At 33.3% G+C, this 24,097-nt stretch overlaps 1 protein-coding gene across 7 annotated transcripts in view; it reads left to right on the forward strand.

Moving 5' to 3' along the window:
- Positions 1-24,097, forward strand: part of CADM2 (cell adhesion molecule 2) — a gene marked incomplete at both ends in the record, with an annotated part of 927,734 nt that overhangs the window by 250,489 nt on the left and 653,148 nt on the right. The window lies entirely within an intron of this gene.

Consider the following 24,097-nt stretch of genomic DNA (forward strand, 5'->3'; position numbering starts at 1 on the left):
GGCACTGACTCTGCATTGGTGACAGAGCAAATGCATTTAGAAGACTATAATTTCAGAGTACCCTTTTTGCTCACTAAAGGGAAATAGTTTGAGGACTAGAATTGTACAGCAAACATGTTTTTTAAAATGAAAACCTGGAGGACAAATGATAGAAAAAGAACATCTAGATAATTCACAAAATGCAAGTGGATTGTATGACTGGCTAATAACATCAAGGGTAAAATAAGATAAAATCAATTTAAATGATCACTTGGTCGGGTTCAATGACTAAACATAATTTTGGTTTATCATATACCCATGATAATGCAGGTACAATTAAAAGAAAAATTTATTATATGATATGTAGCCATGACATTTATTGGAATTTGTTAGTGTAAATATACTGTTTACAATGACATCAAGTTTTTTTTCTAAGATAATGGTAACTTCTACAATTTTGTTTTATCTTTATTTATTTTGTAAAGAAAAGAAAATAAGTAAAATGAATTTAAACCACAACAAATGTCCAACCGATCTCACAAAAATATTAATAATACAACACAGAAACAATAAATAACATTGTCTTACCCTCTCTGTGTTTTCCCCCTTTTGGGAATCCTGTGAAGTATTAGTGTTGGGTATTGGTATAGGGCCCTTGAAACCACCATGACAACTTGAGTAAGACCCATCAGAGCTGAGGTGATTAAACAATTAGACATTCAATTTTTATATTGTTTATATTAAACTAAAAATTTTAAATTTAAAACATTATGCTCAAGTGTTCTGAGGAAAAACGAGTACAACGTATAAAAACAAAAGTTGCTTTGAAGACCCTGTAAGTATGTTGAATCAAATAAATTAGGGAAATTAAAATGAAGACAATTTAATTTTCATGTCATTATGGGAAGCTTAGACTTTGTTGTTATCACTGTCACTTATATATCTTTACTAGGTAAATATCTGAGATTCTTGTGTATTGTGGAAAAATATACACAAATGCAAATTATACTTATCTTTTGAGGTCTATATTATCTTGCTTAGGAAAATTTCTTTTTATAGGTAATCCTGTTTATCTATAAATTCATAATTTTATTCTTTAACATTTGAGTAATATGTCATTCTGTAAACATAGCATTTATTCATTACCCATTTTCTGTTGATGGACATCTAGTCTTTGTTCTATTTCTGGCTATCATGAATAGAACAGCAATGATCATGGTTGAACAATTACCGCTGTACTTGTATTCTTTAGGCAAATACCCAGATAGGTATAGTTGGACTTCGAGGTAGAACTATTCCCAGCTTCCTAAGGGAACTAAAGACACAAATATATTTATAGTGGCTGTACAAGTTTTCACTCCAACCAGAAATGGGTGAACATTCCTCTTATTCCACATCCTCACCAGCAAGCCATAATTTGAATTATTAATCTTGGCTATTCTGACTGTAGTAAGATCAAATCTCAAAGTAGTTTTAGTTTGTATTTCTGTGATAAATTGTGTGTGTGTGTGTGTGTGTGTGTGTGTGTGTGTGTGATTGAATTTCAGCATCCTATTCCTCAAATACAATAGTAATGAAGAAAAATTTATGTTACCTGAATTTGAGTAGGAAATAGATAAGAATTTTAACTAAAATGTTTTCTTAAATGTTTTATAATATTATACATATTGTACTATAGCCAACAAAGGGCCCAGATATTTTAAACTGACTTCACATGTATTTTAATATTCTAAATGTTGTTTTGATTTTTAAAATATTCAGATTACAGTTAAATAGTTGCAGACCATGTATATCTTTTTCACTTGTGCCTAGCTCCAATAGATTTTCTTGAATTCTCAACAAGAAAGGAAAGGTGATTTAATGTGTACTACTTATCACTTAGGTCTATGCCCTGCTGATTAAAGGGTCATTTCCAAAGCACCATCCTTCACACATTAGTAGTGTCAAGTGGCACTTCTTTGATGCAGAACAACATTAATTACTTGTCTGAAAGCAATAATACTCTGTATGTCTAAAGTATCTTATGTTCTTCAGTGTGATTTTCCATGCATTATATCATTAGGTGCTGAAAGGGATCTTTATCATTGTGTTGTCCAGATGGAGTGGGACATCAGAATGTTCAGCCAGAGTTAATGTCCCTTCAACCACAGTGTGTACAGAACTGAGGGTCTTGCTTATCATGATGGAAGAAGGTCAATATCTCCATTTCTGTTTGAATTAATACTATATGTGTCACCATATTTTCCCTTGGTTATTTTCTGTCAGAATATGAATATAAACAAAACTTAACTGTCTTACATCATGTTATATTCAACCATTCTTATAATACTCTTGTTTCAACATCTGTTCATTGAATATCTACATAAACCACTTTGAAATTTATTGCTTGGTATTATGGCAAATCCTGAAACCTCTCCTTAAAAGACAACCAAAATACCAGTAGTTTACAATTTCATAAACTAAATGGGGAAATATTTTTATACCCAAAAATTGTAACCCGTGTCTTCCTCCAGGCTAAGAAAACTATTTTAAGCCTTCATACATTTGTGTCTAAATTTAATTTTATATATGAAAATACTAGTGCAAGCTTAAACATGTTGAAGGATTCTTCAATCTCTAGTTTATACAATGGTTTGGCCAAAACAATCTTAACCTGCCAGGTCTGTGTCCTTGACTTAAGGGTAGTATGTCTCTTTGTCATTAAAAACATTAGCCAAAACATTACCCAGAATAAGTATTTTAAAGAAATAATTAATTGGATTTCCTCTAGCTCTATGCATTTAAACTGAGTCTGAAAGTTTTTCTGTTATACATTATGGACAGTTTCACCCTAAATAATATTACATAATATCTTAGTTCAATTGTTTCAGGCCTTTTTTTATCAGCTTCACATACATACACACACACACACACACACACACACACACACACACACACACACACACACACACACACACAGGCATAGAGAGAGAAAGAGGGGAGGGGAATGCAACATCAAAACAGTGTTTCTACAAAAACAATTTGTTTCAGTTGTTTGAGCAATTTGACTATTATTTTTCATTAACCACTATTTACTGTTCTCTAAACTGTGGTTTACAATGATAACCTACATGCAAATCTGTAGACAGAATTCAGTTCTTTTCACTGGAAGCTGCCATCTGTAAGTACTGCTTTTATAGGCTCCTGGGGATGTTGGACATCTTTTAGGTCATTGATTCTATTATAACTATGTTGGGTAAGCCCTTCATTCTGACCCTTATCAAAGCCCTGCAACCAAATCATTATTTCGCTATGATCTAGAAAACTATTGAAAAATATTACGAAGTTTTGGTCATTATTTGCAAAGTATAGCCACAAGTTAGAATTTGATGGCAGGTTACAAAGAATGATGAATTTTATCTCTCTCAACCAAAATAAAAATGCACTAGATAACTCCCCATTATTTCAACCTTTTTTTGTTTAACAAAAGACAAAAATGATACCTGGAATGAAGTATACTTCCAAGTCATTTAAAAGCATTCCACATGATTTTTCCCAATCAGGACCCTTGACAGAAAGCCATAGAGTCTGCTAAGAAGCTGGGGAAATCTAGGCAACAAAATTAAAGTTGCCATATGAACCTTCAAAGAAAAAGAAAATCCCAGTGTGCCCTTCATAAACCAGGGTCAGTGCTTTGTGGGAGTCAAGAAAAAACAATAATACTGAAACACTCATATAGAAAAAAAATCAACTAGGGCACAACATATCTGAGGCTATCCTTGACAAGTTTTTCCCATTATGATGATTTTACTCATAAGAAGTCTCTTAACGGAAATGGCTACGTCACAGACACTAGAGACAGTGTTTGCGACCAGTCACATTTTATCTAGTTCCCGTCTTCAGATATGGAATCATACAGAAGCAGTTTTCAGTGAAATTTTCTTGATGTTGATGAAGCCATTTTACTTAATTCTTTATCAGATGTGATCATGGAAATGTGGAATAAATTAATTTTGATTCAACTGAAGAATGTTATACATGAGTTTCTATTCAAATTACAGAAAAATATAATACTGATATTAGGTCAGGTAGATGATTGCTGAGTCTAATTGATAAAATATACCAATTTTATTCATTATAAACTATATTTTTAAATATGTTTTATTTCAAAGGGATACAAATTGGAAAGAATGAAGTCAAAATATCACTATATGCAGATGATATGATAGTATACCTATTTCATTCTTATTACTTTGAAAACATGCTATGTATTAGCATGATGATTCTAACATTTAAATATTAAAGATGACCTTTCAAAACAAATAAAAATCTCTATTTTCATCTTTTTGATTATTCATGTGTGAGATATGAGCTATGCCCACTCACATTTATTGGCTCAAACATTTATTCCACATGTGAATATTCATCTCCCTTCTTCCCTTTCAGCATGGCAGTTGTAGCAATAGGCATTTATAATGGTTATGTTCAACTACAGGTTCAACGCAACTAAGAAAATATTTTAAATTAAAAATGAGTCAATACAAAAATAAGAGGGATAGTATATTTTACTCTGTAACTTTTGTATAAAATAAAATATTACATCAGACCATGGTCCAAAGAGCTATATGAGGTCAAAGGCACTATTTTGATGTACTTAGAAAATACGTGTTTTCCTTTGGTATGAATGAGAAGTCATAAGGAAGGATAATTTAAATTGTAAGAATCAACAGTGAAATTAGGCACTCTGCTTTATATGTGGTAGAGATTGAAAATGTAATTAAGTACATGAAATGTGTCCCTATACAGAGCAGCTATTTAGTTTCCAGGGAATTACTCATAATCTTTCTAATTAATCTTATTTTAATACTATGATTCAAAATGTTTTTCATGTCATGCAGTGAAAAATAAACTAGTATTAGAAATGTATTAATAAAACTTTATTTTAAATGTTTATATATATTTTATTTAACTTATTAAATGAAATCTTCATATGAAGCTATTTTCTGTCCTAAAATACATTCTGCACATTTGGCAATTTTACACTTTTGCGAATAAAAACAATATTTCATATATTTGATAATCTAAGGTGATAAAATGAAGAAACTTATAAGTAGGACTATCCCTATTTTATCAAAATTGATGCCCACTTAGAACATGTTTTTGTTTGTTTGTTTGTTTAGATTGGTTTGTGTGTATGTGTTTGTTTGGTTTTTGTTTTTCCAAAACCTGCTCATCAATATTGAGCTCTTGGATAAAACACTAAAATTTAAAGTACCTCAGGATTCTGATGGCTTCAGAAAATTAAGTTGTAGCATTATATGAGTGAATGCTATGTCACTCAGATTTGTAGTAAATCAATATTTATTCGTGTCACCACAATATCATGTCACCTTTTAGGTGGAAAATATAACATTTTAGACACCAAAATAACTTATCTTAGGCCTTCTATAACTGAGGATAAAACTTACTGGAGCTACATCTTATTTTTTTTTAATTTCTGTCATTTAAATGTCTTTAATGTATTTCTCTGATATCCTTAGCTCTGCCCCTTAAAGATAATTGGAAATTATTAATGCTTCAAGTAGACAATCCTGATTAGTATATTCAGAATTACTAAACCCTGCACTCATTTAGATTTCTTACAAATTAGATAGGATAGCTAACTTTGTGAAAAACAAACCTCTGTGAAAGATTTTCATTAAATTTTGATAAATTATATAAAAACACCATTGGCAGTCACATGAAATAGCACATATGAAATAAACTGGCTGTATCTAAACATTTCAAATGTAGTCTTAATTTATTTTGTGTGTATTTCACTATTCATGATTATAAGTAAGACTCATATGTCAACTTGGACACTATAGCTTTAATTCAACCACAATCACCTTTTTTAAAATTTTATTTCTGTATGTTAAAACAGTGTCTTGACAGTGCCTTGAAGAAAAAAAATCTTCATTTCAGTAATAATAATCACTACCTTCAGGAATAAAGAAATACTCAACAGTTCATGGGTTTGTAGAAATATACATTCCAAATTGTTTTAAATAGTATAAGATGTAAATATTACCAATATGCAACATGTTTGTAAGTAATTCTCATTGTTTTAAACAGAAAGTGTTAAAAATCTGAAATATATTCCTGGATCAAAGCATCTCATAGTGCTTTAACTTCTAAAGTTTTGTAACCCTTATGACCAAAAGAGACATTCAGAATGCATAAAACACAATAAGCAAATGTACATTTCCTCTACCATCACTTTGTGAGATACCAGCAGGATAAACATAGAATTTCTAAAATCACATGATGTCAGTGTTCGCAATGATAAAATGGTTTGAGTGATGAATTTCATAATAGTAAAGAATGACGTAGTATTAGACTTTTTTAATACTGAATATATCTCATGGCTAGTATTGTCTGAATATTTCATTATAAGTTTTCAAAAGTTACTGTATGAAAAATCACCACATAAAATGTGACAGACTAAAGTCTTTTGTAATCTGGACTGCACATGGCCATGTACCAGATAAGTGTATTTTATGTATTTATAAACATTGTTACACTTAATCCTCCAGCAGGATGAAGATTAAATAGACATTATTTTTTAAATAAGAAATAGCCACAGAGAATTGAACAATAACTTAGCCCAATGAATCTGGTCTCAGAAATCACTGTTCTCTGTGCATATCATTAAAGATGTTTGATCTGTGTGAGAGCGATTCTCTCACCCCTTTTTATCTGACTTGCACCCTATCTTTTCCTAACCATGGTGTGCTTTTCCAGTAAGACTGCTGACAAAAACAGAATACAGCCCTAAGTTAATGATCTTGTTCTTCTATGAAAATCTATACCAGGCTAAAAATCACCTAAATTTTCAAATTTTTTTGCTAGTCAGCACATAAGAAAAATAAATAAATAATTACGTTTTGAAAACTGTAAGATGCTTTATCTTTATTACAGATCATATCTAATCAGAAAACCAGATATCAGTTGATGGTGGTTATGTTTCCCATGTGTTTAATTCTAGCAATCAGAGGCAGACAGATTTCAATATGTTTCAGGCTGATCTGTAATGATTTTCTTTCCACCTGGAACTATATGGTAAAATCCTGGGAAGAACAACATTGTAGACCAACCAAATCCTCCACAGCTCCCATGGACTAGATCACTAACCATCAAGCACATATTGAGGGACCCAAGACTCCAGTTGCATGTGCCAGAGTAGCAGTGTCTGGCATCAGTGTGATAAGAGATCTTTGGTCCAGAGAGGGCATGTTTTCCCAATGTTGGGGAATGCCAAGGCACTGAGGCGGAGAGGGTGATTGGGAACTAGTGTGTCTTGGTGAAAACAATTAGAGGGCAATGGGAGGGTGGCATGGTAGGTGATAACATTTCTAATGTAAATACAGAGAGTATCTAATAAAAAGAACAATAAATAAAAACAAACAAAAACCAATACAAACATTCTAAAGAGAATGCAATTCTATTTTTTAAAATTTTGCTACCATTCAAGCTACTTAGATTTGCATATTTCTAGCAGAGACTTAATTTTCACTTAGCTTGGTTACCTGCTACAACGTTCCCCATCAATACATATACAATAGGGCATGATTGCAGGAGAAATGTATGCAGATGTGTTCTTACATGCTACACTCTTAGAAATCAAAGTTATTGTGTGAATATAATCTGATGTTGGGAAGATTTTCTGTTCCCTGACAGTTATGCTCCTGGGACATTTTTGCGGCTTGGTTTCTTAATGATGGATACATTCTCCACCATCTTCTTTTAACATCTGATTGTCCCTCCACATACCCTTTTCACTATTCTTGAGTCTGCCACTTAGTATGGCGGAAAGGAACTATTTGTACTTTTCATCCCTTTCCTTATCTTTTTGTTTGCTGCTTTCTCCAGTGGCATCTTCACGATTATTCCTTCCATCTGTGCAGAGTTGGTGTCATTCTCGTGTTTCTATAACTCTTCTGTAAGTTTCCTTATGGCCCAAAAGCTTGCTGTTTCCTTCATTTAATTACCTCATATATATGACTTAGTTAATACCCTTGGTGCTCCATCGTTTCCAGTGTTATAAACTTGGAATGAAGAAACAGAACAAGCCAGCATTCTGTCCAGAACCAAATAAGACAATTAGGATAATCTGTGTGTAATTTGATGAGGCTCTCACTGAGATCTTACTGCTGCTACAATAAGATATGCTGTTGACAATAACTGAGCATCTCATAATTTGATTATGTCATTTTGTTAGAACACTTAGTGACAGTGTTAAAACTAAAAATGTCCCCTTTCAGATGCCACTCACATGTCCTAGGCTTTGCCTACTTCAGACTGCACTTTATTTCCAGAGCCCTCTCCTAATATTATTCAGTTAAATCATTGGTTCATTGTATTGTGTGTATTTTTGTTGTTGTTATTATTGCTTTATTCATTGTTTTGCTTTTGTTTTTATTTATGTACATTAAAACTTCTTAAAGGAGAAATCTTCTCTACCAAATGGCCAGTAGAGAAATCTCTGGAGACACTATCTTGATTGATTTTGACATTGATGTGAAGAAACATATTCACTGTGGGCTTTGTCAACCCTGGCCAAATGGTCCTGCAGTATAAAGGGAAGGGATCTGAGCAAGCCACATGAATCAACCCTGGGAGCAGAACTCATTCATGGCCTCTGTTTTAGTCTGGACCCCAGAGTCGTGGTTGACTACCTGCCTATGTTTCGACAGTGATGGTGGAGTGTGATCATAGATATTTAAGCTGAAATAAACCCTTTCTTTCTCAAGTGGCTTTGGGCCATGACCTTGTATTACAGACAGAGAAATGAAGATTTATGGATATCCTTTATTTACTTATGTCGGTATTTATGTAAGCTGTTAGGAAGGATATACAAGAAAGATCTAAAAGGCAGAGCTAGAAACTGACACAACTTGGGAAGTGTAGAGATCTATGTGCTGCTGTCATTCTTTTTGGAGCTAATAAATTTTCTCTTCAAGTTCTCTTTGGTGTTTTATAGAAGCTTCATCAGTTAAGGACTGTTAATCATCTTTCTTGACTCATACACAGATCAACCTTCAGCAAGTCTGTTTACCTGTCTTGGAGTTGGAGAACACTGTTTCACCCCTAAACTAACTTGCATTTCTTGGTCATTTACAAAGACTCATAACTACTCTGAGTCAACTGATGTATAGCCTTCTGTTATCACATAATGATATAAAAGTAACCACCACATCCAAAAACTAAGCTATTTTCTCCAAGATTTGTGTGCCAAAAAGAAAAGAATATGAAAAGGTCATAATGACACAAAGGAAACAGTATCACAGCACACAAAGTTAGTAACAATAGAGGTTCTGATCCCTCTCTTGCTGCAATGAGAATGGCTGGCAAATATACAGAACGCCATCATAGGGAAGTGCACAGAGCTGACAGACCTGAGTTCTGAATATTGACTGATGGCTATTGCAACAATCTGAGAAACTACTGGCCCACACCTCTCCTGTTTTCCTGTTTTCCAACATTGCTTCTGAGTGGTTAGTATGTTCAAAAGTCAGAGCCAGTACATAATTTAAATGGTATACACACCTGTCTCACAATCAATTGATCATTAAGTTTTAGACATTAGAATAATAGTGCAACTAGTTGCCAGGCTATTTTAGTTATTGAGAAGAATATCAACTCAGAATTAGCCACTATATAAATTCTATATTTTTTTCATCATAGCGTTTAAATAACAGTGACATGGATTTTTATTTCTTAAATGTAAATGTAAATGTGACAGTCACGTTTACCTCCTCATGCTCTTCACTGCCCATATATGATATATTTAACATGACATTTAAAATACAGTCCAGTGTTAAACTCCCCACGCTCATAACAAACACTACTGTTATTATCCCAATAGATAACTTTGTGCTCTTAGGAGGGGGCCTCATGCACTGAAAGGATGGGCACAGCATGGCTCATCTAGAAGGAATGTGGCTCTTAGCTCTGCTGACACTGGTGACCGCTTCCCTGGCTAAGTCAGTGGCTGACAGCAGTGCATGAAAGTCCTGAAGACGCGATGCCAACCCTTCACAGCTAGGTGATTCAACTTAGTCCCACTCTACACTGTGAACTACAGTTCGCGGAAGCACCTCCCACAGAAAGCTTTGGAGAACTGAACAAAACCGAGTTCTTAGGAAAGATCTGGCACACGTGATGCCGGATAGAGATCGTTTCACAACCCAAATCTCAAGTAAGCTGTTCAGAGTCAAGGGTAAGAATAATTCATATTGCTGTCAGTCAAGATAATTTCTTGCCTTCTCTAGTATTTAGCTTCTTCCCTTTTTACTGTTACCATGCAGCTTTTTAATTAATTAATTACTGCAAGACAGGGTTTCACTCCATCACTGTGCTGACATGGAAGCTCACGGGCACTGCAGTGTAGCCTCCAGCTTTGACATTGCTCCTACCTTGACTCCCTGGGCTCTGGGATTATGAGAATGAGTCACCCCAACCTGCTATTTCTGACCTGTTTACCCAATTTTCCTATACAGCGAAATATCATCCATGCTGTTTCTATTTTCCATTACATACAGTGAACATTAGGGGGGAAAAACCTTTCAATGTAATAGATTGAAAATATTTTTGAATTAACTTATTTTTCTGAACCACACTAGCTCTGTACATGGAAATACCTAGACTGTTCTGAGACCTGCTATACATTATTATAGGGAAATCGAAGCATAAACGTGTGTCAGCATGTTTTCCTATCCGCTCTGACTGCCATTCTGTTTCTTGGCTCAGCTTTCTGGCTCTGCATTCCTGATCCTCCAAGTTCCCATCTTGAGCTCTTTCCCTCCTGCAGCTCCCATTTATCAGCTCTCTTTTCTCCTGTGGACCCCAACTTCACAGTGGTTCCCACAGTCCTGTTTTCATTTAAATTTCTTTCTTACTTTTCTGTACCACTGCCCCCTCCACACATTCCAGCAGCTCTCTACAAGGGAAGTGTCATTTTCAACCATCAGAAAGATAAAATAAAGCTTCGTGACCATCGGTACTCGTAGGATGGAAAGTCTGCATTTATGAGCTATATAAAGCTTTTATGAGAAATATAAATCTGCCAGAGGTAAGGCACCTGTGGAAACCATGAGTTCCTATTCAAGGAGCTCTCAACTCTGAGGCCAAAGGGCAAATCTAAACAAATACAAAATGAATGTTTTAGATATTGATTTTTCACAAAGTTTTATGAAATAGTTCTGCTTCCAAGAGGGAAGCTGTGAATCCTCAGCACTCCCTCATTTATCTCTTGCCTTCCAGAAATCTCATTATGCCCAAGTCCTTGCATTGCTCCGAAAGCATATGTTTGATTAATATCAAAGTTAACGACTTAATGGAATATTTCTCACTCACCCACACATTGTGACCATTTTTCTGCTCTATTGCCTTTCTGATTTCCAACTGATATTAAGTGACTTTTGCCACATTGTAAAAAACCTATTCTGTTTATTTTCTATGGTTTGGTTTTGATTTTCTTCCTCTGTAACATACCCTTTTAGACAAATTAAGTAAAATACAGTTCTGTAGGTGTTTATCAAAAAATAACATCTGAAAATGCATTTCCTTTAGCTCACATTTGAGGTATATTTGCCATAGGTCAGAGCTGGATCTAAGCATCTCACATATATTAAATAATTGTATCTTTTCTAGATTCTATAAGAACTAAATACAAACAACTGCATTTTAATAATTGTAAAATTGAGAAATTTTCCAAATTTTATGCAGCCAGTCAGTGGTACTTCTGGGCTTCAATCACGTGTCCTATTCAGTTTGTTAACCTTTCCTCTGATTTTGCAGCTACATTTTATTTTTTAAATTCTGACTATAAAATATAAATAGATAATTAAATTAACTCTATTACCATTACAAATTAAATTGTGACATGCTGATGTACCTCTATAGCCTGAAATAATGCTAAGAAGAAAGAATTGGGGGGAATTAGACATGTTTTTTTTCTAGTAGATTTTTATCAGTCTCTTGTCAATTCTGTTAGTTTTACAGGTGATTGATAATTATGGTTTGCATTTGAAGATATTATTTTGAGTTTTTTTTCCCCTTTGGTAGAAGATAAAGTTACTATGTAGGTATTTAGTGACTGGACAGTGAAAAAATGCAGAGGATCTCAGTCTTTGCCAGAAGTCGGGTGTGCTAAGAGATACGAAATGGACTGTAGGAAACTGTCTCTCTTTTGTTCTATCTATCCTTGCTCATGTGAGGAACAAAGTATTAATGACATAAAGGGGCTGGAGATAATTATTCTTAGACTGTACTGTGCATTCTGTACAAACCTATTACTGTGACACTCACCAAATCCTGGAAGAGCAAATATACTATAGATGCACTTTACTAGATATAAATACCCTAGTAATTTTCAGGGATTTTTTTTTAGACATTTTGTGGCTGTTGCTGCTGCTCTTAATATGGGTTTCTTTCTGAACCCTTTTCTATTTTCTCAGCAGTGTTCTTCTTCACTTCATACTGAGTGTCTCCCCAAATCAGACCAGTTTACATGTTCCCTGTCATTGGCTTGTTTTGCTCTTCCACAGACAGAGGCAATATTCTCAGAGAGAGTAGAAAGATGAAAGAAATAGAACCATGCCTTCTGCAGTCAAAGTATGTGCAGATGGGGTGAATATTTTAGACTGCCAGTTTGCAGCACAAAGGCAGAGGAGTTAGGCAAAATGTCATCAAATATGCCTTTGTAGAGTGAACAACATACTCTACACAAAAGGACTTTTTTGGTAATTATTTTATCTAAATAATTTCTTTGGTTTTTGTTTGTTTGTTTGTTTCTTTGATTTCTGTTTGTTAGAATTTTGTGTGTGTGTGTGTGTGTGTGTGTGTGTGTGTGTGTATGTGTGTGTGTGTCTTTCTTTTCTTCTCTGAAGTGAAACACCCCTTTACCTAACACTTGAAAATTTGAGCTCTTCCAACTTTGAAGTTTTCTTCAGCCACTCTGTCCAAAAGGCCCCTCTTCTGTGCAAGTTGGAACAACAATTAAAAGAAGAATGAAAGATGACAGTTTATGTGTGCCAACAAGAGGTTTTTCTCCAGACTTTATTATTTTTCATTTTTCTTTTGTATTAGAAGCAGGGAGACACACAGAACACTGTTCCAAGGCGAAAGCAGCAGAGTGTGGTAATGCGTCGCCCTGTCACGGTGATGGAGTGAAGATGCTGAAGAGATAATGGAAACTTTCTCCTCTGCAAAGGCCTTAGTGAAAACCCATTCCTAGTCATTCATCAGCATTGATTGCCTTGGCACGTGCAGTGTGAATAGGAACTTTGGGCTTACAAAGGGAGAAAGAACAATCACAATGATCTACTTCAGGGAATTGCTTTAGCTTCTTCTAAATACTAAGGCATAGCAAACGCATGTGGTGACCAAAGGAGAATCATGTGTGACAATGATAGAGAGGAGATTTTCCTCTGAGATTTTCTAGTTGTGCACTGTGTAGTTACAAGAGTCCTCACTCAATGAATCTAGCTTTTGTAGTTCATGACTAGTTAAAATATTTTTATTTTACCCCCAAACATTTGTCCTGATCAAAGAGTAAGAAATATGTCATTATAAGTAATTGTTTAGTCACTGAAACAGAATTTAGTGAACATGTGTGAGTCTACATACTCTAATTTATTTTTTTGTAAAGAGGTATTCAGAATATGTAAATGATGCCTTCAGCAGCTTCCCATTTTATTTTTCCTTAAACAGTATCAAATTTTATATGCCGGAAAGTATGTACATATTTTTCTTGAATTGAGTTCTATGGGACCTTGCATGTTTGCTTTGGACAATTTATACAAGCACGATGAAGTGGAGAACTGAGACAATTATCCAAATCACTCAAACCAAAGGAGTACAGTGGCCCCAATCACTTAGATGCAGAATTTCAAATCAAAGTGTTTCTTTAGCCTGAATGATATGGGCAATTGTCTTAGTGCTCTATTACTGCTGACTATACGTTTCCAATCTGATTATGGGTTTAAGGCAAAATGGGGAAAATAATAGCATGTAATTGTGTTTTGAGAACTTGACTCATTCTGAACTCATTGTCCCAGGGTTCCCTACTGCATACATTCAAAAAGGTTAGTCATCTTTTGAAAAGGAGTTACTTCTTGAAGCCACTTGAATGTTACTCAGACCAGAAGAGGAGGAGGAGAAACTCCTTTCTTGTTCATGTGCCTTTTCAAAGGTCCCTTAGCCTCTGAGCATTTTAAATCTTTTCTCTATTGAATGAACTATGCTCCCTCCGTCAGAGAAATATGACAAACTGTGTTTATTTTTTATTCTCTCTCCAATAAATGTGTGATATGACATCGTTTTGCATAAATGGATAAAATTCTTCCTCATTTCTGCTTCATATTTTTACTTTTACATTTTACTTTATGCAGTAATAGAAACAAGAATTCTCAGGCAATCCTGACACAGGATAAAATGAAATCCATCCAATATAAGTCCCTTTTATTTTTCTTGTAGATAGTGTCTTTGTCCTTTGCAATTTCCTGAAAGGGTTCATCTTTCATTGAAGAACATATTGATGATTCTGGCACTTTTTTCTCTTAGAAAAATAAAATTAAAAACACACTTAATCAAAAATGTAATGTGCTGAGGGATGATGAGCTGTTGGTTTGTAAGTAATCATGGCTGCTGTGCTTTGTCTAAATGTTTCTGTCACATGGGCACCCAAATTTCATGGGGGAATGTGCCCATGGTTCCATGACTTCTAGCATTTGACACACCACATGTACATACTACATGTTAAGCAGACTAAGTCTAGTACAGTATATCTCAAATAGGTCCAATTTCTAGTTCATTTATTTTTTTCTTTCCCTCCCCTCATCAAGCAGTCAAATGTATACAGTGTTGTTTATGATCTTAAATCTACTGGTAGATGTGAATTACTTTCAAAGCAAGACACAAACAAATTATAGTTCTTCAGCAAATACTTGTAAGGTGCTCTTTACTATGCCTGTTGGTTCAGTGTGTGTAGAAGTTAAGTCCATGAGGAAATCTTTAATCAGAATGTTTGCAATCCATTCTCAGAACTGTGACAGCAGAAGTATTACGTGGGCTATAGAGTGAATTATGGTGAAAAAAACTAGTTTTGATAGTTTTTTGTTTTATTGTTATAAAGAACAATGTGACTTCTCTTTTGTCTACCTATTCTATTATTCCGGCTTTTTGTGGCTTCATTTCAATATTTCTGTCATTGATTTTCTAAGCTTCATTTCTTAATCAACTTGAACAGAAAGACTCTGGAGAATCACTTATTGTTTATGATTTTTTCCATCTAACACATGTAAACTTCTTATAAAACATCTATGTATTCCTTGACTAACACTGTGTTTTATTTTCTATGATACAGCTAGTCATTGTTTATGTATATTATACTATTATATTTAGGTTTACTTAATAGCAAAAACATTCAGAGAAGTTTGAGAGTTTATGTTTTTATTAAATTAACATACAGAAGAGTTCACAAATTTATTGAGTAACTTAAAACTGAAGTTAATTATTTTAGATAAAATAGTTTCATCAATAATACACAATCATTATATTCTAAGATTTTTAAAATTGTCTTTTAACATTTATGAATATTTTGTCATTCATTCATTGTAATATTTGACATTTTGAAAAGAAAATTCCAGTTACTTGTAAGAAATCACTTAATCAGGTCAAACCTTACCAAACCATAACAAGTTATTAAACAAGGTTCATAATCACAACTCTCAGTTAGCATCTTTTTGTATACCTTCATATACGTAGGCTTTCTAAAGATAATGACTATATTCACATATACAGCCCTAAAGCTTATTCACATATTTTGTTTTAGAGCCTGGATATTAACCTGAATCACTGTTTAGTGAAATCAAACTTTACATTTTTAAACCACTCAAATCAATCTTGAATAAAATAACACATTAAAAATCTCATGTAGTTTCAGATTTTAATATGTTTCGTATTACATATTGGAATTTTCTATCAATAGATGGGAAAATGTTGAATTTCAGTTTTGGCATCCAGTAGTCTAGACTCATAATGACAGGTCTTTTCTGATGTCTGTCAAATTATTGATAAAATATTCTGAGGAGAATAGACATCAAATTCACATAAATTGCTTTTTCAATGGTATTAAATTTTGTTTACTCCGTAAGAATAAATGTATCTTTTCTTGGAATTTTATAACAGAACCATGATTATTAATAACATTTATTAACTAGTTTTATAATGTATAAAATGTTTTATGAAGAGGCTACATAATTACAAGTCAGTATTTTTAAAGCATTAACAGGAATATTTGAAATTCAAGGCTAGCCTTATCTACATAGAGAGTCCAAGGAAGCCAGAACTGTCAGAGGTACTCATTCAAATGAACAAGATTATTAATTAAACACTGTTATACACATACAATGGTATGAAAGTTGAAGCACAAGAAGATCTTCTCAAAAATAATATTTGAATATGTTTGATTATGGATGAATTTTCCTGATGAGCAAGGAATTTTTCAAATACAATTTGGCCTCTAACAACTTCTCTAAGTCTTAATGGCATATCTGTTAATTTTATATATAAAAGCTACCAGTCCATTATTGCTAAGGTTAAAATTGAAATGTCTACATATTTTAAATGATGTCACATGTCTTTTAAAAACAATGCAAAATTGTATTACTTAGATGAGTGTGGCCACTGACACTTGTACTCAGAGACCTAGGAATACATGCAGGCAGATCTCTGAGATCCAGTGTCTAATCAGATTACCCTACTAAGTGATATAAAGGACAATGGGGGATCATGTCTCAAAAGAAACACATACACACACACATACACACACATACACACATACATACACACACACATACATACACACACATACACACACACATACACACACATACACACACACACACACACACACACAAGAGTAGAGGCAAATGTTACCATATATATATAATCATATGGAGCTAGGCATGTATATATATATATATCAGAAGGTATACTCTCCTCATATATATATGTACAGGACCACTTGTACATTTTCGCACACAGAGATAAAATTGCCATTTAGTCAATTGTATAATTAGTGACAAATAGAAAATGCATATAATATAGACATAGTAATAGTAATTTTTAAGTTATGATTAAAGCATAATTCTTTTGAATCCTAAAATTCAACAGATGTGTCATATAAAGTATGTTATTTTCTTATTGAGTTGCATTATTTTTAAAGACAGTAGTTATTTAACTTGAAGAAATAAGCTTTGAAATTCCCTGCCTAACTGGTACCACTTCCATATGTATACCGTGTTGAACATTTTCTTTCCTACAAACCCTACTAGCAACATTAGATTCTGCTTCATAATAATCATCATGTGTTCTTTTTAGTTAGTAGTCCTAACACTTCTGGTTTTCTAGAATGAATCCTTTCATGGGGGGGGGGGATTCAAAGTTTAAAAAAGCATCTCTGTTGATAGGTACAGCTTTCTCTGATAAGACTGAAATGGCAGGTGACATTCTGAATATTTAAATTCATTCTAATGCATATTAATTCTTATCTCAGATTCCTTTGAAGTAGCACGTCCTTTATTACTTTCAGCTTAAGTTTCTTCTTAAGTAAAATATGAAGGAGTTGAGCATTATGGGTTTCTCTGTGTTCTCTGATATATTTACTTTTTCAAACATTCACCCATGGTAATAGTCATAGTATAGTTTGTACTTTAACTGCAGTTAGAGGAAAATTATTAATTTTGTTGTGTTTTAAAATGTCTATACAGACTTTTCTACTTGATCGGTGGATGCTTCTTTTGAACTCCAATCCAGAGCTAAAGCTTTCCGTCAAATTATATATACAGTGTTTGCTACAGATCAAATAAAGGGAATTATATTAGTGAGATCCTTTTCTACCCGACTCACATTCTTTTGTAACCTCCTTCATTCTAAATGTCTTCAGTCAGTCATATAAATTAAATATTACTGTCTTGTAGAGTACAGAGCAATGTGTTTTGAAAGGCATGAATCATGAAAAGTACCCCTCGCTTGTTTGAACATAATTGTTTAGAAAACTAACTTTCAAAGACCTGTTTGCTGTTAATGTTCAGATTATTCTTTGAGGGTTCTTTCTATATTTTTGACTTATTATGCTAGACATTTTATTTAAGAACTACTAATTTTCCACAATTATTTTTTAAAACAATCAGCTTGAGATACCAGAGAATCAAACAACACTATTAAAAAATGAGGTACAGAGCTAAACAGAAAGTTCTCAATTGAGGACTATCGAATGGCTGAGAAGCACCTAAGGAAGTGCTCGAAATCATTAGCCATCAGGGAAATGCAAATCAAAACAACCCTAAGATTCCACCTCAAACCACTCAAAATGGCTAGGATCAAAAATTCAGATGACAACAGATGCTGGCCAGGATGCTGAGAAAGAGGAACACTTCTCCACTATTGATGGGGTTGTAAATTGGTACAACCACTCTGGAAATCAGTCTGGCAATTCCTCAGAAAATTGAACATAGTACTACCTGAAGACCCAGTTATTCCACTTCTGGGCATATATCCTTACAGAATATCAAAACTGTAAGTTACATATACAAAACCTAATTTGTCCCTTACAATGCATCTGATAAACTGATGTCCTGACTATCTCACAAAACAATGTCATTTCTATCTGAATAGAAAATGCACAATCTGGATATGATCATGTCTAAATATGTTTATTTTTAAATAGTTTTAGATTGCTACATTTGATATCTATATTGCTCAGCTTTAATCTTCATGTAGAAGTTAGTTATTTACTTTGCTAACTATATATTAGAATTTCAAAGTTTCACTGTTTTTTTTGTCCCTTCCTTTCACATCATAGAGGACAATCAAAGTCCTTAGCTAGAGAGTTGATTAGAGCTCACTTGGGAAATTACTTGTCTATCAATCTGAGGCCTTGATTTCTGATTCTAGAATTGTATGTTTCATCCACAAAGCCGCATGGACCATTCACGATAGTGCATGCCTGTAATCCTGGCATTCTTTAAAGGTCCAGAGAAGCTCCAACATACAACAAAGACACATGCACCACAATGTTCATAGCAGCTCTATTTATAATAGCCAGAAGCTGGAAAAAACCCAGATGTCCTTCAGTAGATGAATAGATAAAAAAATTGTGGTTCATTTACACAATGGAGTACTACTCGGCTATCAGAAACAATGGCTTAACGAAATTCTTAAGAAAATGGATGCATCTAGAGAATATCATTCTGAATGAGATAACCCAGTCACAAAAGAGCAGACATAATATGTGGTCACTGGTAATTGGATACTAACCCCAGAAAGCTCTGAACAACCCAGAAACAACTCACAGACTATATGAAGTTCAAGAAAAGAAAAAGAAAAAAAAAAAAGAAAAAGAAAATGTAAAACCATTATGCTTAATCTTTACAGGCCAAGAAACTTTGACTAATTCCAGGTTACATCCTGTTTTACATGTACTTTATGCTCATTGTAACTAGTAAGATCTTAATGCACACTATCAAACCTTTAAAAAAAAAAAACAAGTACTGACAAAATGTATTTGTATACTTTTATGCAAAAATGCTTAAAATCTGTACATTTATCTTTGTTTTTTTAAACTAAAGTTGTTTAATTGAAAAAATCAGCTTGTTGCTGGGCATGTAATAGCTTGAGCACTTCTCCTGGAGTTGTATGTACAATCTCTCAATGACATAGGAATGTTCTTATTGAACCAGAGCATGACAACAACTATTTTTTTCCTGATCCTATTATTAAAACTTCACATTCAAATTTTGATATAATGGTTGCAAGTCTGCATTAATAAGTATTTTATATTGTTTCATAGTCTATTAATATTTCTAATCTATTTGCACAATATCATTCATTTTGAGTGGGTTGGGTATTTTTATTTTTGAAACAAGACACAGTAGCATTGTCAGAAACATGGTTTTTAGGAAAAGCAATGTTTTTAACAACTACAGCTGTTTTTTCAAATCATCTTTGTAGGGTTGGCAATATGTCAGTAGGTTCAGATACTTGAGCAACTGACCTGTTGGCCTGAGATTAACTTCTGAACCTATGGTGGAGAAAACCAAGCCCAAACAATTTCTCTCACATATCTACATGTATTGTATAGTTACAGTTCCACACCTCATATACAAATGTCTTAAGTTAAAAAAAAATCTATATTATATAACAACTTGCCTGTCATACATTGATTAGTAATAAAGATTACATTGGATATGTTTCCCATGCATTTGCTATGATATTATTTATTTTAAATTCTGTGTAATCAATTTGTCTTAATAGATATTTTGTATTTCTTTTTGTTCTCATTGCTATTTTTGTCCTTTAAAGTTAGCAAAATAGTTTAGACTTGATAAATGTTTGCAGAACTTTGCAGTACTTAACACTGTTGGGTTAGCCTATTTTAAAATCCCCAGTCTTGTTAATGATGTCCAAATTGGAACAAATTGGGGCAGCGATCCAATGTCAACTGAACCAGCACTCTTTCAAGCATATGGCTGAAAATGGCATATGTAGCCCTACAAGGTTTAATAATCCACCAGTTGAACATCAGGAAGTTTCACATTCTTTATGATTATTTTAAAACCCACACTTATATTTTGTCTAATGTAATTTAGCCTTTGATACCATCTGTATTTCATAATAAATTAGCTATATTCCCATTTTTGTATTTGTAGTCCAATTGAGCTTACAGAAGCAGTTTTCAGTATATATCTAGAATAGGATGAGCCCTGGTTTTGCTTAAAAAATCTTCTGAAATGATATTTAAACTCTGTGTATCATGAGTATCTTCATCAGTGTAAATTGGCTTAAGGTGCATGTGCAACACTTTCAGGAAAATAAAGAGAACTGAGGAAGGACAGACTGACACTAACACACACCTTCAGTGCATCTCATTTTTAGAAATATACCCGATTAAGTTAATCCACATTAACTGTAAATTCATATTTTATTGTCACAAACATATGATTCAAACAGGTGAGATAATTTTAAAATATTTCATTAATATTCTTCATACTCTCTGAGCTATTTCCTCTTTTTGATGCTTTCTATAAATGTTATTTTTCCTTACAAATGAAATTTATGATTTTTTTCTTCTGAACCACTTTAAACTCTAATGCCCGAGAAGAAGATTCCAAATTATAGTGTGTTATGTAGAACACTTTGAAACTTTAAATGGGAAAAATAATTCTTATTCATAGCTTTCAGTTTTGTCAAACTACTTTCTTTGTATCATATAATAAATATATGTTTTCCCAGCCTCTTTTCTCTGCCCTCCAGTATTAAGTCTGAAGAGATTTTATTATTCATTCACATGTTCGGAGGTAGCTGTTTCTACCTTAATAGAGCCAAAATTGTCAACTTTTCAAACAGTAACTTGTTTTCTATGCCCTAAGGTTTCAGAGAAAATAGTCTCATAATGGAAAATAGTAAGCAGACTTTCTGAATGCATAAATGTTTTGATTCTTTACCAGTCTCTTCCTTGCTACCTGGGAGACAGTGCTGAGATAGATGGTCTTCTAACAACAGGAAGTGGGATGTGTGGATAATATCCATAAACAATCATAGTTTCTTTTGCTCAGTGAGTTTCTTTTTTTGTAGTGTCCAAATTAATCCTTTCAAATAGAGACATGACTTTCACCTGGAACATTTTAACAGTAAATAAAAGTAACTGGACTTAAAAGTGTTTAAATGAAGAAAAAAAATGATTTTATGACCATTGTATCTAAATATTGTACATCAGTTCCAAACAATGAATGAGTTTTCGGTAATAGATTCATTCTTTGTGAGGTAGTGTAACAGAAAGTAAATTTATGTTTAACAATTATGCTTCATAATTCTAATTATTCGGTACACTCTCATATGAACCATACACAGTAATATCAGAGTTAATGTTTCTTAACTCTGAAATGATTCACTTGATGAGTCAGCTTTCTGTGGACAAAGATAACTTTGAGGATATTCTCTCTGAATATTCTTATCAAGTAGCCAAGATTTCCAGGTTTTAATGGCTTCTACAAATGTCTCAAAAATATCTGAATAAAATAATTTTAAGTTTGAAATGTAAGAGCATTTGTCAAGTATTTAATATTTAATTGTAATTAATGACCCGTTTCCATCACAATTCCTTGGGTAACCTTCAATTCTATTGCTTTCATAGTTCACTAATGCTGTTATTTTTGAAGAAGAAATAGGGGAGAAAACCAATAATAGATCAATGACTTGACATTTCTGCTCAACCTAAAGAATTAACATTCCTTTAAAATGAAACTATTAGATCTTCATTAGTAAAAAGCAATAGCACTGTAATCATGTTGAGAAACTATCTAATTTATGAAAGAATATATCCTTAGCAAGTAATGAACATGGGGATTTAACAATGCTACTTAGTCAAAGACCAAACATGTCTACAGCAAGATGTGTTTCTGTTTCAAAAGGACTTGTATATATTACAAGTTTACGTATTTGTGTCAGAAGCTCACTCTGTGGCTTTTGAAACACGTTGAATAAAGTAACTTTAAGCAATAACAAATTTGTGTGCATGGAATGATTTTAAAATTGCCTCTTATATCTTGGGATAGCGCCGATGGTTAATGCTCAAATGTAAGAGCATTTCCTAGTAGATATTGGAATGTGTCCATGGCTTCTCACATCAGAAATTGACTAAAACTGTTCATCAACAACTCTGCTCACTATTATAGAATAAGCAACAGAGAATCTTGCTTAGGCTTGGGTACCCTTGCATCTCGTGCATGGAGACTCCTCTGTTGTCTCTTTTACTTCTGCTCATCTTTTAGATCCTTGGGACAGCTACTGAACCTTCCTAGAGAAGAAACACAGGACTAATTCAGCTAAATAAACCCTGTTTGTTTGTTTGTTTTTGTCCATTTGAGGGGACAGAGTTAACCAGAGCAAGGTTGACTTCATAACAGGATGCAAAGTGGAATTTTGGGAGACCAGGAGTAAATTTCTTTTTCCCAGAACTGTAAAAGTTCAAAATTGGACAGCCCATAGACTTAGAATAGAAAAAAATAATAAGATGATTCTGATACTCTGCTACACTCATAAATCAGTTCCTTTCCCAATCATCAACAAAGAGCTCTTCCTCCTATAGCTGAATGAATCAGATGCACAGACCCATAGGCAAACATTAGGCACATAGCCTAGACTGAAAATCTTCTGGTACCTTCTTTAGAATCTCAGGGAACATCATAGAAGAGAGAAAATAGAATATAATGACATAAGTAACCATTTTTACTTTGAGTTGTAATTACATTATTTCCCCTTTCTCCTAGCACGGCTTCTTGTATCTTTTCCATCCAACCCACTCCATGGACTACCTTAATCAGATTAAATTCACAGCCTTCTCATGATTATTTTTGGACATTCTTGTTTATATATCCTAAAATATATACATATTACTCGCTGAATCTATTTAAAGTTGTTTGTATGTGCATGAATCCAGGGGTAACCATTTGGTACTGTATTACCAGTTAGATTAATGAATTACTAAATTGGGTGGTACAACCTGAGGAATTTATACATAGCATTATAGGAGAGAATATATTATCCTTCTGTATCTCAGATATTGCTCATGTATCTGAACAGATTGAAATAATTTTTAAAAGGCTTAATCTTTACAGATACTTGGTCTTGTCATTATTCCTAAATTAATATGCTAGAACAATAATTCTAAAATATTTAGATTATATAATATGTTATAAATATAAATGAAGATCTACAGGTATATGCAAATACTAAAGGAATATGGTGTAATATACAGGAAAATGAGACCTGTGTGCTTTTGGTTCTGCGGGGAAGACTTGAACTAATTTTCTATATACACTGAAAGATATTTTAAAGGATAACAAACAGAATTTTTAAACTATGGCAAAGCTAAGTTACTTATCTCGATTCCATATCTAACGTGCTTTCTTTATAACAGAAATTGTATGCCACTGACTTGTTTCAAATTCACCCAGTGTTCACATTAGTGTTGAATCTTTTCTTATTTCTTTGTATACTTCATTTATTGAAATAGATGTAAATGTAACTTTTA

Source organism: Micromys minutus, assembly GCF_963924665.1.
Source record: "Micromys minutus genome assembly, chromosome: 7".
Lineage (NCBI taxonomy): Eukaryota > Metazoa > Chordata > Mammalia > Rodentia > Muridae > Micromys > Micromys minutus.